Source organism: Rattus rattus, chromosome 7 (genome assembly GCF_011064425.1).
Source record: "Rattus rattus isolate New Zealand chromosome 7, Rrattus_CSIRO_v1, whole genome shotgun sequence".
Classification (NCBI taxonomy): Eukaryota; Metazoa; Chordata; class Mammalia; order Rodentia; family Muridae; genus Rattus; species Rattus rattus.
Genome location: NC_046160.1, coordinates 9,875,290 through 9,886,119, shown reverse-complemented (window position 1 = coordinate 9,886,119; position 10,830 = coordinate 9,875,290).

Here is a 10,830-nt window from a genome sequence, read left to right as displayed (position 1 = left end):
ACCCAGACTGGTGGTCCCAGAAACAAGATTTTAGTAACAGAGTCCCAAAGGCACATGGATCCAAAAAGCCAGGTGCTTCTGACTGTGAACACTGATGTGATCTGGGGCATTCCCAGGGTGCTAGTAAACTGTTGTACAGAGCAAGGTTGTAAGAGAAACCAGGTCCCAGGCAGGGAAAGGGCTGGCAGTCTAGTCCTGCTCAAGTGCCACTCAGTAGAGGGCATTCAGATATGGGTGGCGCCCCTTAGAAATGCCAGTAACATTGGTTCCTATGCATCAAATGCGGCACCCTGTTTGTATAACGAGTTATAGACCAAACCTTACCTACCCTTGAGCTAAGTCTTGCCTGAGTTTACCCCCATCAAAGTTATAATGGTTTTCATTCAAGCACGCCCCCTCAGCGTCTGAGTGATGTTCACACAGCGTGGTTCTAGTGTGGCTCTAGAAAGTCAGCCTTCTGGTTTTTGTCTTGTACTCTGAGGCCAAAGGGAGCTTTTAGTTTGATACTCTGGGATGAAAGGACACCTCTTCTCTAACAGGCCAAGGCACAAACACCGCCGGAAGCATCGTTTCTGACAGCTTCTGCATGTTTACCCAGATACCGGAGGGAGGGCGGTCTAGTTCACACGTTCTTGTTATCCACCAGGGGCCTCTATTCTTCATCTCTCTCTGTCTTTCTTCCATTGGCCCCACTCAGTGTTTATCCATCACAGGTCTTTCAAATGACAGGATGCTTGCTGTTCAACTTTCATGTCATGTCTTTGCAGAAATTAAAAAAAAAAAAAACAAAAAAAAAACCCACTTCATTTCTCCTTATTTTTAAAAGACTTGAGTACAACGTACTATTTTTTCCTACTTGCAGTCTGTTGTTAATGGTTACCATGTGCCAAGTTTCTCTTGGCTGAATAAATTTACCTTCCACTCAATCTATTCCTCCCATAATTATTCCATGGGAATTTGAACAAGTATAATGGTATCTATTGCCTTCTGCCTTTGTCTTCCTTGAATTTTGCCTTATAAATCTTCACATTCTAAGACCACACCGACCAGTCGAAATCAGCAGAGGACACACTCCCCTTGTCTGTGACTGGTTCTGACACAAAGTCTTACTGAAAGTGCAAAATAATGTTCACACAACGTTGAGTTTGCATGAGACCGGCTCCCACAGCCTCATAGATTTGCATGCTTGGTCCCCGGTTGGTGGAATGTTGGGAAGGATTAGGGGGTGTGGCCTAGTTGGGGGTGTGGCCTAATTGGAGAAGGTGTGTCCTTTGGGGTAGGCAACCTTGGAGATTTCAAAAGGCCAGCCAACGCCTGTTAGCTTGTTCTCTCTTCCTCATGGTTTCTGTCTCAACTTGTAAGCTCTCAGCTACAGCTCAAGCAATATGGCTGCTTGCCCGCTGCCGTGCTCGCCATATCGATGGTCTGGGACTCCCACCCTCTGACACTGTAAGCAAGAACTCAATAAACTTTTTCTTCCATAAGTTTCCTTGGTCATGGTATCTTTTTCATGGCCATAGGAAAGTAACTAAGACACATAATATTTAAATCTAACTGTGAAGTGGCAAGAAATCCATGTTCAAAGGACAGCACAGCAGGGACCTCGGCCTTCTATTTCAACTGGTCGTTCTATTTCACTAAAATCGAGTCTGGAGTTCTTCACAACCAAACTTCTCATTTTTACTTCGTCAGTCTCACAGGCCAAACACTGCAGGATTGTACCTGTGAATGGAAGGAAACAGATGCAGGAAATGATTCAACTGTGGTCAACAGAAGCTGTCCCAGATCCAGGTAAGAAAATCGTCTGGCCTAGGGTGGTACCAGCTAGGAAAGGGTTGTTCTCCACCCTTGTCCTATCACCACAAGCAACAACGCGCGCGCGTGCGTGCGTGCGTGCGCTCGCTCGAGGATACACACACACACACACACACACACACACACACACACACTCATGCTACGCACGCATGTGACCATGCCCATTCACGCTTAAGCGGCACCTATGCCCACAGAAAGAGCAGAGCAGCCTCTGGTCCTGCAGCTGAGCGGAAATTTGGGAGCTTTTGGTGAGGACGGGCTTGTGGCGCAGAGAATGGGAAAACAGAGAAAAAGAAAATTTATGTGCGAGTTCCCTTGGGTTTTGCCAAATATCTTTCTATTCCTGGTTGTCTTTCTGCTGTCCAAAATGAGTGTTTGGCGTGACAGCTGTGGGGAAGGCCTCCAGGCGGACTTTTGAGGCAGACAAAAATCAAAGAGGGGGAGTCAGAATGAGAGGTGATAGATGACAGAGAGCCATCAGGTTTCCCAGGAACCCAAGGTCACAGAGCCTGCTGGGTACTACTCCTAGGTGGCGGCAGAGGGGTGGGCAGGAGGGGCACCTGAGGGTCACCCTCAACTCCAAGCTGCATCGACTAACCCAAGCTGACCACCAGGCTGAGTGGGAGTGGAGATCTAGCATGGCTGAACTCAGTGCTAGGTGTCGCCTAAGACGGAATTAACTACCGCTGCTGTATCCAGCATTCGCTGACTGCACACGTTTCACCAATAACGGCTTTAGCGTGGGCTTTTCGGCACTTGGCATCCCCAAGCCTTCAGACAGTCCTCGCCCTTCCAATCCCAAATGGCGCTCACATTGGGGCTTTTTTACAGGTCAGGAAGTTTGCTGTCAGGGCTGCAGAGATGGCTCAATGGTTAAGAGCACTGGCTATTCTTCCGGAGGACGAAAGTTCAACTCCCAGCACTGTCTGTAACTCCAATTTCAAAAGATCCAGTGCTCTCGTCTGGCCTCAGGACCCGCCATGTACCTTGTGCATAGACAGACACACAGGCAAAACACCCACACACATAAAATAATTTTTAAAAAGTAAGCTTGCTGTCTCTCCCAGAGACAGGCAGCCCTCCCTCCCTCCTCCTCCCTTTGAAGTGACATCCAAACCCCAGTGGTTTCACTGCCTGGTAGGGACTGCTTCTCACAGCATCTGCAAGCAGTTAATTTTCCAAATAGGAGACGGGCACCGCCACTGAAGAAATTTTTAAAAATACACACTAGAAAAATATCACTCCAGCAAAAGTGGAACTGGAGATCCCACGTGAGTGGGCAGTGGGTGGTACTGGTATTCCGCAGCAGATCCAGTCTATACAGGTCACAGTGAGTCCACTCCTGCTGGACCCCACAGGCCCTTGGAGAGTGCTCCAGCTCCCAGTGGAGAAAGCAAGGCCTGGGGTAGGGAGGGAGTGATTGTCTATGGCAGTGACAAAGTCTAGCCCATGAGCTCTCTGTGCTACAGTAAGCCTCGTTTTTATGATAGTTTACTTAGCTCTTTTAGAAAAACAAATGGTCCCTGACTCCTTAATTATTGCCTTTATGCCCTACTTTGGGACCATGTGAAAGGGACTCCTATGCTGGCCCCCTACACACACACGCACGCACATACACACCAGATCCAAAACGGATGAAAATCAGAATCTGGACTCCTCCCAGCCAGCTCCTTCCTCTCACGTTGTAGCATTATCGTAACGAAGTTTGAGAAGGCCGTGTCACTGTAATTAAAGGGGGTTGCGAAGAAGTTGGGGCAAGAGAGATAGGAGACCCAGCTGTACCCCACACCCTACCCTTTCCCTGCTGGGGTGTCAACATGATCATAGTGCCTCAGATCTGGGAGCAAAGCGAGGGATGGTGTGTAACCCCAACGTAGCACAGCTCAGAATGGGTACCATGCACACGGGAGCTGTTCCGGTGTGGAGTGTAATGGAGGGATATGAAATAAAAGGAGCACATTGGACACATTGCTGGGTAATCCCTGGTCACTGCTGAACGATCGCCCACAGCCAAGCGGGCGTGACGCTCTATCACACAACTTTCGATCTCTTCCGTAGTTGTTGATAGTTTTCTGTAGCGAGGCTCCAAATGACAAAGCCTGAACCATTCGCAGGGAAAGCAAAGCTGTGAGTATGGTGAGTGGAGGTCCAGGAGAGAGGCACCCATTGGGAAAGAGAACTGCGAATGCCAGGGTGGGTCATGAAGGAGCGCTCGGATGTGTGGCCACAAGAGGGCGCTGCTGCCCCATCACCAGCCCCGGGTCTGCTGAAAACATGAAAGGGTTCAGTTTTTAGCAGCTCCAATGGATTTCCGCTCCTGCCTCACACTATCCCAACTCACAGACTCTTCCTGTCATCTTTGAAGGGTCCCTTTTGGTCACCCTGAGAATGGACTCAGAGACCACTAGAGAGTTCCATTCTTGTAAGGTTTCCCCTGACAGAAAAGTAACCGAGCCTAGATGGGGGCCCTGCGTAGACAGTTTAGAGCCCCCGTAGCTTACTTTCCAACTGTGCAGGTACCAGAAGGGGTGCTAGCAAGAAATTTTCCTCTCTGTCTACAAATTCCTAGTGGGATCGGCTCTGTCAGATGACCATTCCAGGTAACCACGTCCTGGTTCAACTTCCAAGTGCCCCTCCACCCTCAATAGCGCTTCTCCACAGACAGCGAACAGAGAGCATATTGTAATGAGAAGTCACAATGTCAGGGTCCACTTACAACGAAACCAGGGTAGACAGACATTCTTAAGGATCCAGATGTTGAGCCCTGGCATTGTATGCTCCTAGGTTCGTTCCGCACAAACAAACCCAGGTCCTCTCTCGGGGGCCAGCACCTGTTGTCTACCATCCGTGCCTCTGCCGGCGTGCAGACACCCTGACGAATTTTATACTCTGCTTGGCTTCTCGACTTTCAGCCCTGTCCCTCAGACACTAAAACTTATGACTGCAACCACCCTCCTCCTGCCTTTTCCCAGATTAGGGTTCAGTAGGTATTAGTTAGCAATTCAGGCTGATTCCTGTGGAGACTGGGAAATCTGTCTCCCCCAAGCTCTAATCACCTCCCAGGATGGGGGCCCCACAAACAGATAAATACCGATCTGATTCTCTGGGCTTCTAAGGCTGTCCCACCCCTTCCTCTATGTCGCTGCCTGTCCACCATGTACCTGACCTCCGTGGTGCCTGCTTCCATGGCTCCCACCCCACTCCTGGTCCCTTCTCTCCTCCATTCGCCTCCTCCAGGCAGCTGCTGAGGATTTACAGCTGGGATATTTTCTTTCAAAGCCCTAAATAGAATTGTCCTTGGACTTCTGCTTGATTGTCCATGGACTTCTGTTTGAGTCCAGTCTTACGTTCTTGGGTTAACAAGATGGAGATCTATGAGAACAGATCCCGATCTCCCTCCATCAAAAGTCCCCAGCAACCCAAGGGCAGTCTCAGCTCCCAGTGGTCCCAGCTTAATTAAATGGAGTGAAGTCATTAGACAAAACCATGATCAGATAGATGTCGAGTTGAGGAGATCTCTATAGACGCCATTGGGGAATGGGATGAGGAGGAGATTCCGAAAGCCAGGCTGCCTCTGACACACCCAGTGTCTTGGTTGGGTTTCCATTGCTGTGAAGAGACACGTTAACTATGGCAACTTTTATGAAGGACGACATTTAATTGGGGCTGTCTTACAGGTTCAGAGGTTCGGTCCATTATCATCATGACAGGAAGCTCATGGTGGGAAGCACGGTTATGTGCAGGCAGACATGGTGCTGGAGGAGCCGAGAGTTCTACATCTTGATCCAAAAGTGGACAGAAAGAGTCTGTTCTGCAGGCAGCCAAGAGGAGGGTTTCTTCCACACTAGGCGGAGTCTGAGCACTAGGGCCTCAAAGCCCACTACTCAGAGACACATTTCCTCAAACAAGGCCACACCTAATCCAACAAAGCCATGCCTTCTAATAGTGCCACCACCCCCCCATGGGCCAAGCATTCAAACCACCACACCCAGTCTTGAGTTGGATTTGAATAAAGAAGAGGAGGAGGAGAGGGAGAAAGCACCCAGGAGGCTGCGAATGCTGGAGCCTCTGGACCCATGTCTGGAGACCATGGTTTAATACCAGCTCGGAGCAGAGCGAATACCTTAGCCTCTGAGCTTTAACTGAGGCACGGTTGTGGCTGATCGAAAACATTCTCGATGATTTGAGCCTCTCCACCTCCAGGGGGGCTTGCTAAGGCTCCATAGCCCTTTCCTACCAGATCAGGACTGACTCTGGAATGGATCCATTGTGTTGGTGGCTTCAGCTGGGGGAGCTATAGTGAAGTAAAGGGAAGACAGAAGGACACCCAGGGGAAAGGACCCATCCTGGTCCTCCCAGCCGCTGGGCACTGATGGCAGGTGTAGGGAGTCCTTAGCATAAGTCAGCCTTGTGGCTGTGGTACAGCACAAGGTGCCTGCTCTGGGAACAGCCCTGCTACTCAGTCAGTCACCCTAGATAAGGGACCATCATTTCAGAGAACCTGCCCCAACCTCCAACAGGTCAATTTTCTTGAGCTCACAGAAAATCAGACACATGGGGTGTTGCCAGAACAATCCTAGTGGATGTCAATGGAACCAAAGCCCAGCATTTTGCAATTATATTTCAGAAATAGAGCAACATCACAAAGGAACTATTTTCTCTAACACCAGGATTTTCCAAAAAGAAACAAAGAGATAACCAAATACGATCAACACCTAAGAGTTTGAATTGGTTTTAAATGTCAGGGCAGCTTCAGGGAAGAGGACCAGGTCCCCACCAGTCAGTGCATGCATCCTGAGGTCGGGTTCCAAAGTCCATGCCTGTGAGGGGCTCTCAGGCTCCTCCTCAATTCATGAGCAGTTCAAGCAAGGCTACCATTTTAGTTGTTTTCTACCTTGTTTTATGCCAGGGTATATCGAGCACAGCTGGCAAAACAAGGGGGGAAATCACTGAAGTATTGGGGACAGCCAGTATGCTGGAAACCAGAAAATGCTACTTAATAGTAAAACCCATGGTAGCACACACCACACAAATAAAAGCCCTCCAAAACTAAGAGCCTCAAGTCATCTTCATGTAAGAATAATCCAGTGGATCTGATGGTACCTGTTATGTGCCTGAATTACTTTTTTTAAACAATAAGGAAATATTTAAAAATACACATAAAATTGATGATGGTGATGATAATGATGACTTGATGATGGTGGTGATGTGGTGGTGGTGATGGTGATGGTGGTGGTGGTGATGGTGATGGTGATGGTGATGGTGGTGGTGGAGGTGGAGGAGGTGGTGGTAGTAGAGGTGGTGGTAGTGGAGGAGGAGGTGGTGGAGGTGGAGGAGGTGGTGGAGGAGGGGGAGGAGGAGGTGGAGGTGGAGGTGGCGGCGGAGGCGGTGGTGGAGGTGGAGGTGGAGGAGGTGGAGGTGGAGGAGGTGGTGGTGGAGGTGGAGGTGGAGGTGGAGGAGGTGGAGGAGGAGGTGGAGGAGGTGGAGGAGGAGGTGGAGGTGGTGGAGGAGGTGGAGGAGGTGGAGGTGGAGGTGGTGGTGGTGGTGATGTTGCCATTCTTTACTTGTCTTTTGACCTCAGGTGTTATCCCCCAAAGTCCAGTGGATAGTTTCCCATAATCCCCAGCTCAGGGTCCATGCCTGTGCCCAGTCCCTCTCAGCATAGCTCAGGACATTTAGACAGTGGCAAAAGGACTTGTTCCCTTGTCCCCTACAGACAAGAGAACATGCCTGTAATGTTGTGTAAGGATGATCCTTCAAAGATGGCGTTCAGAACATCCTCAGGACATGGGAGAAATGCCAAGCATATAGGAGAACAACGGATTCCAGGGCCCCATAAGCAGTTCAGAAGCCTCTGTTTATCAATAAAGAAGGCCAGGATGCACATGAACGTTCTTTATTGTGTCTGAAAAGAGGCCCCAAGCGTCTCTGATGGCCCCTGCTGAATGACTGAATGGGCGCATGGATTGATCACAGATACACCCAGCCACATGGCTGCAGTCATTTGAAAAGCCACCGTAGGTTTCCCCAGTTGTATGCACAGTCCCCACCTGCCGCAGTCAGCCTGCATCCGCAAGCGTGAGATGGCTGGGTTCCTATTGCTTCAAACCATTTCCACGGCTTATATCAGAGTGTGACATACAACGCTCAGACGGAAAGTCAAAACTCATGGTGCCGGGCTCTGTGCTAGGCCCTGGAAAATCCAAACTGAAGATCAATTAGTCAGTCAACGTCACAAAACCAAATCACTTTGAAAGAGATGGCGGAAGGCATCCGTACAGAAAACTCGTACCTGGCACTTTTTAGACACCTTCATGTGGCACTCCTTTTCTGTTCATGGAAACTATGACATAAGAGAAGAAACACAAACTCAGAGAGGTCAGGTCACTTACCCAAGTCACCCAGCACCAAGGGTTCAGGCAAGAACTGCAGTTGTCCTCTGCCCAGCATCATGTAGGGGTCTGATGCTGGAAGGCAGAGGGCAGACAGGATTGGACAGGTACGACCACGCTCTGGTTACTCCCTATCCTAAGCCTCAGCTTCAATATCCAGCTACAGAATCCCAGTGCCTCACAGGACGCTGCTCGATTTGAAGCCCACACATATTAGTTGCCCTTCAGACGCTAACTACACTGGTGAAGGGGCTATAATGCCTCCCTTCCTCCGTCCTCTGTGGTCCTTAGCACCAACATCCACTAACACTCCTAACAGGACTGGACTCACTGAGGCCCTGTCTCAGAGGGTGTTCTTGAATCTCCCCTCAGTCTGGCCAGGGAACAGGACAGGCCTGCAACCAACCCTGGAATGAGACAGTTTGGCTCTGGAGAAAAAACCTGCACATCTTAGAAACATTAAGAAAGAGAGGAAGCAGTAGAAAACTTTCCAAAATGTATCAATGTTAACCACAGAGTGGGAGGAGACTGGAGTCATGTCAGGCTTCCCCTTACTCTCTCAGCCTGGACTCCATCCTACCTAGATGACATCCTCCTGTTCCCAACAAACAATAAATCATCTACAATCCAACAACAAAGCCTCATCTACAACCCAACACTCACAGAACAGGTTTCTCTCTCTTTTTTCTCCTTCCTTACTTCCAGTCAATGCCCTTCAACACCATTGTCCTGCACAACCCCTGAGATCTCGTAGCCTTTTCAAGAATTGGTCTTTCCTCGTATGTTTTAAATCTGAATCATCATGAAGCACCTCTCTTTAATGGTTTATTAAAAGTAGGGAGCCGAGTCCCCAGGTCTATTTGATGTCTCAGAAAAGGCCAAGCTAGTAGAAAAGATCATCTGCTTGGGCTAACGATGTGGTCCAGTTAGTAAGCTGTTTGTGTAGAATACACGAAGCTTTGGCCTCGATCCCCAGCGTAGCTCGCAAACTGTGCATGCCGGTACACATCGAGTCTGAAGCCAGCCTGGATACAAGAGACCCTGAATCCAAAAGAAGACAGTATTCTAGTTCTTATCTACTTTAAGTCTTGACTTCCTTGTCTGTTAATGGTCCTTCCCTAAGGACTATCCCAAAGAACAGACCCGCCATCTATTAGCCAAGTCTACCTCACCACCTATGAGGGAAAAAAATGGATTTTATATTCTAAGTGAGCAGCAAAATCCAGAGAAGAAGACCTTGTGACTCACAGGGAGAATGTGAAATCCCAATTCCAGGCCCACAAAGTTTATGGGAACACAGCCACACACATTTACATGTTTCCTCTAACAGAGGCTGTACCCCAGCCCCGAAGACCTTCTAGTCGGAAGAGCTTGAAATATTTACTCTCTGGCTCTTCACAAAAAAAAAAAAAAAAAAAAAAAAAATGCCGGTCAACCTCTGGTGAAGAGAAAACAACGGAATGCCTCTCAAGTGTCTGCAACAGACTGAACAACCTGAACTGTGTCAGCCAGGAACACTTAGGTACTATGAGACCATGGTATCTATGCTACTCTGGGTTTGCATTTAGAAATACATCCACGAGTATTTACAAATTATCTTTTTTTCTTAAAACGTTTCTGTAGTGATGTAGATCAAACCTAGATAGACCTTGCATGCGCTAAACAAGCCTCCTAGCCCTGAGCTACAACCCAAGTTTCTACTAAACTATTTTAAAAGTTATTGCATAATATACATTCCAACCCCCTCGACCCTGAGAACATATGAGGATATCTTGTTCTCAAACAGCGCTGCTAACACAGAATGTATTGTCCCGGCCTCACTGAAAAGTAATGGGAGAGGGCGCATCCACCCAGATGTCCTCTGTTCTTATCGTTATCAAAATACACAGCCCAAGGACCCGGAACGGAAGCAGGAATGAACAGAGGCCTCTTGGCTCCTTGCATCACAGAACTGAAGGGACAAAGTCTTAGAAGGTCTGGCCCTCCCTGCTTCCTCACGAGCAACTGGGCTCAGAGGAAGCTAAGGGTTTCCCCCACCCCTCTTCTGTGTGCTCCTTCTATATGGGCAGTCCCCTGCCATTCTTCCTGACTCTCCACTCCGTCCCTTTGATTTTAAATCCTTGACCAAAATAGCATGTCCTGGCTGTCATGTGATGTGACCTTAAAAAAATGAATAAATAAAAAGAGTGGAAGTGCAGGCCCTAGCTGATTAGATGTTAAGAATCTGGACAGTAAATCAAGCCATTGTTGATACAAAGTACATCTGTCCTGCCCAACCTTGGCATTCATTACCCAGTCAAGGTTGCTTTCTGATTTCCCTAATCAGGAACTGGCTGTTTAGTTTGGCCAACCTCCTCTGGTCTGGGCAGCAGCCTCCCTGGACCGCCTGAGATGCTTCAGAACAGGTGAGAGAAAGCCTCAGCTCGGAGCCGCAAGAGCCTGCCCTTCAGCGGTGGGACACAGGGGCCTTTCACCCTCTCCTGCGTGCCATGACACCAGCCAAAATTACCTTTAAATGAGGAAGAAAGTCATTATTTCATCAATAGGACTACGTCAATTGAGGAAAATTTGTCTCCAGTGTAAACAAGCGGGGCGTCTTTGCGCTCTATAAAAACAAGGTTAA